Source organism: Petaurus breviceps, unplaced genomic scaffold, assembly GCF_028583685.1.
Source record: "Petaurus breviceps papuanus isolate PSGF00001 unplaced genomic scaffold, PetGlider_PUasm1.0 84, whole genome shotgun sequence".
Classification (NCBI taxonomy): Eukaryota; Metazoa; Chordata; class Mammalia; order Diprotodontia; family Petauridae; genus Petaurus; species Petaurus breviceps.
In genome coordinates, this window is record NW_027186645.1 from 12,710,400 (window position 1) to 12,715,147 (window position 4,748).

The following is a 4,748-nucleotide window of genomic DNA, read 5'->3' on the forward strand; positions in this document are numbered from 1 at the left end:
AGGATGCCCTTGTTTTCTCAACTCTTCTCTTCTTTTTCAGTGATCTGTGGAATTCTATAGGTCAGTAAGAACTTGGTCTTAGCCAGAGTTCTGCTGTAGGTCTTTAATAGAGTGGCTACAAAAAAATCTTTTCATTGCCACCTGTTAGCCTCCTAAATATTTATTTATGCTGCTTCCAGTGGTGGTAATAAGTTATGGTCATGGGATTTGGGGGAATGCCTTTCAATTTCTTAGAATATCCTTATTCTTATTGCATGTACAACCAACTTGGTCTTTGATTTTCCTTTGCTATCATGGGAATTGAAACCTAAATCCTCCTACCTTAATGTAAGTTACTTAATTTTTCCCTGTTTTCTCTCAACATTTATAACAAAGTTTTAGGGCTCCTAGCAATTGGATATCCCCCAACCTCTGACCTTCAAGGCTATTGCTATGCTTTGGACTCTCTTATGTGAATTAACATCTCCTATTTTTAACTCTAAGAAGAGTTTGGCATAATTGTTAGAGGACCAGTTTGGGAGTAAGGAATACCTGGGTTCATGTTCTGCTTCTAACACATGTAAGTTGTTTGGGGTGGGGTTATTAGGCAATGTTTCATTCTTTGTATTTTCATCCCCAGTAGGCACATTATAAATGCTTGTTAAATTATTGATAAACAAGTAACTCCCTGAAATCCTAAGCTACAGATAGCTTGTGATCTGCCTAGAAAGTATTCTTAAATGGATGAAATCATGGGTCCTTGATGTGGCACTGCCATCCAATGCCAAACAGTGACTCCTACATGCAATCTTTAGTTTGCTATTTCATGGTTGGAACAACATAGAGAAGCTTCTCCACCAAGGATGTAGCTGGCATCAATAGAGAGGTGGGCTTTATGGGGGGGGGTCTCAAAAAGCACAGTATTTTGACATACTTAGAATCAGACTTATTCTTTTTAAACCAAGGGTTTCAAAATTGTATTTTTAATAGTTGTACTTTTAATCCCTTCCATGACATGCGACTCTGATTTCATGTATCAAGAAAGAGTTGAAGGTTATTACAAATTTTCCAAATTTCTAGTCTGGTGAAATGAAGTTAGCATTGGACCATGAGACTTTGCTGAGAATACTAAAAAAATTTAGCCCAGGCTAGATAGAACAACTTTGAGGACAAATCCAAAACTGCACTTAGCTAGTTACAAAGACCATGTTATGGACCTAAGGTTCAATAAATATGAGCTGGTGGAACAGTAATCCAATCCTGGTCATTTTCATTCCCTGAAAAGGAACTGCCACCATTTAATGCACCATCTCTCAAGTCCAGGATTGTCAAAAAGATTCTATGCCTTTCGTCACTGTCTCATTTGCTATGTACTTCAAAAGTTCTTATTTCTACCAAATATTGGCTAGGCAATCTTTAAAAATGATTCCCAAGAGTCAATTTAGTGAAAGACCCATCTGATCCAAATCATCCAGAAGGTATTTAAGGACGAAACTGATAAGATCACAGAGATAGAGAGAGAAGAGAACTGTTAGGCCATCTAGTCCATTGCTTTAATTTTACAGATGAGGAAACTGAGACCCAGGGAAGTAAAGCGAATTGTCCAGAGTGACACAGAATTTATATCCAGATCCTCTGATGCCAGGACCTTCCAAGTCACTTTTATCCTTAGTTAGTCAAACTGATCAGTGAGGTTGTGGTGACTGAATTAGTTGTTTTGGTTGTATGACTAAAATATGACATTTTAATTACTTTTTTAGTAGACTATAATTTAGACTTTGCAAACATTTGTCTTAATCTTCTATAAACTAAATATAAAGTATTACATACGTGTGTACACATATATACACGCATATATGTGTGTGTGTGTATGAGAAGGAGGGAGGGAAAGAAAGAGAGGAAGACAGAGGGAGAAAAAGAGAGCATTTTATATCTCTCTGTATAACTTGCTATATATATTATATATGTATGTATGTATGTGCACACACCATACAGCTATAATGGTAACTCTGTGTGTGTGTGTTTGTACATATATATGCAGATTTAGATGACATAGAAGACAGAGCTTTTACTTAACCTTTCAATTTCCCCAGGTAGTTTTCTTAGATTATAAATTGTGGGGCAGGTACTGGTGTACATTGGAAGAAGTTTCTCACTGCCCCCCACACACACACACACACACACACGCTGATAAAATCACTGGTCTAGAGAAAAAAAATAGATGACTTGAAATTAATAAAATAAACAATTCCATTTTAATGTGCCATGTTCCTGGAAAGACATAGTGATTTTTTTTTTTTAGAATTTCAAGTTGGAAATCTTTCAATAAGATGTTCTGGATTATCTGTCTTACCTTATTCAATTCAAGAGTGGTATGCCTTTGTCATTGTAAGTGTTCAGTGAACGATTACGGTGTACTTGACATTAATTTAGTTTATGCTGACCAGTTTTTCTTCACCATCGAATAGCATGTAAGCTGGTATATATGTGTTTGAGGCTTTCATTTCACCCTCTCTCTTATATCTATATCCTTTTCATGTTTATATTAGCTTAGAAGGTATGGATAGGTTGAGATCTGAAGTGATGGAAGGAAGATAATGTGAGCCAGCAGAAACATCACTGAAGTTAAAGGCAGAGGACCTAGGTTTGAAATTTGTCTCTGCCACTGAATATTCATGTCACCTTAGATTTACCCAGGTCTCAGTTTTCATATCTGTAAAATGGGGTTTAGGTGAACTAAGTGCCCTCAGTGTTTAAATGGGTGTGATCAATGGGACAGTAGATTCATTGAAGTAAGTACAAATCGTAGCACTGCCCCAGACTGGCTAAGTTTAGAGAGGTCCTTTTTGAGGTTGGCCGAGATGATGGTGAGATTTTAAGCCATAACATCTCTCAAAAACTATCCTCTAAATTGTAGTGAGCCTCTGATCTACAGTTGGAAAAGCTTACCCTCACCACCAAAATCAAAATGTGTGTGGATGTATGTAAGATCTACCTAAACAGGGTATATAATCTGGATTATGACTAGGACTGAAAAATTCTGTAGGTTCACTTCACCTGTGGGCAAGGAGAGGAAGGGGCATAAAAAGCCATGGCAACATTGGGATGGGTCCATACAGTTTCATTTTATAAATGAGCTTTATTACAACAAATCAGAGCACTTAAAATCTTACATCCAGTTTGCCTTGACCCTGCTCTTATAAGATCACACATTGTGACACACTGACACATTTTTATATGGGGACTCAAATCTGCCCCTCCACCCCTGCTTTTTTTTTCTGAGAGTGATTCTTGCTACTAACAAATGTTTATCAAAAAGGATACATCAAAGGAAAGAGACTGTATGTGATACAGGACTAAACATTCTCTTCCAATCAAAGGCACCCACTTATTTTTGAGCAGGTAAATAGTATAGTAAGAGACATCATTTAAAATTAGGTTACCAGAATAATGGGCTTTTCAGCAATTCTACTTACTACTGATCAAATGGTCCATGTCACACCCCTACCTCTTTTTATGAGCCTACCTTCTCCCTTTTTACTATAAAAAGTCTGAAGAAGATAGATAGCTCTGCAAGAGCAGAGAAAATGTGTGTGGGCAACTACTTTCTTTCAGAAACTATTCTTAAAACTCAAATGACGTCATATTAATTGAAGAATATTTATAAAGGTAGCCAAATGTATATTGAACTTCACATGAAGTTGACATTTTTATAGACACCTGTACTAGGTTTGAGAAATCATTTCAAAGATAAATACAATATTCTAATTATCTTTTTTTTTTTTGCTTTTTGGAGGACAATTGGGGTTAAGTGACTTGTCCAAGGTCACATGGTTAGTTTTTGTGGTATGTGTCTGAGGCCAGATTTGAACTCAGGTCCTCCTGACTCCAGGGCCGGTGCTCTAGTCATTGCACCACCTAGCCACCCCATCTAATTCTGTTTCTTGATGGGAAGGAGGATTTGGTATGCAATAGGAATTCTAAGTAACTTCTCAACACAAAAAAAGATGGAGTGAGGTTCCAATTCTTTTTGAAACATGCACATTTCTGAGCAGCATATATGAGTAACTTTCTTCAGATGTGCATTCACAAGCCTCTTCTAGACCCGAATTAGTCAAATGACCTGATATGTTACCAACTAGCAAGCTGTTACTGAATTAGAATTTCAGCAAATTGAAGGGACTTTCCCCCGTTTTCTTGGAAGTGTTTCCTACTCCTTATCTCACAAATCTTCAATTTTCTTGCTTCCAAAGCACGTTATATGATTTATCATCCATTCTAGCTAGCCTACTTACCTTGTTAGATTTACATTGCTTGGATGTAATTGGTTGTAGTTTTGTTCTACTTTCATTTGATTTATGGGACTTTAAACGATTTTTTGTCTGCATAAGACATTGGGATACATTTTAAAACAGAAAAAAATTAAAAGAAGTAAATAATTACAGGATAAATCACAGGAACACACCTGGAATGGCCTATTTAATTTTTGATGTGGAAAAATTAAAGAAAATTCCATAAATTCAAAGAGATTTGGAAAAAAAGCAAAGGAAAGATTATAAGTTATAAATGTGCATAGATTGACTAAAAATGATGATAGTGATTTGTTCATATTTGAAGTGTAGATGGAGGAAGAAATGAATCTTATATTTTAATCTACTCATCTTTCTCTTCTTTCCTTCCTTCCTTCCTCCCTTCCTTCCTTCCTTCCTTCTTTCCTTCCTTCCTTCCTTCCTTCCTTCCTTCCTTCCTTCCTTCCTTCCTTCCTTCCT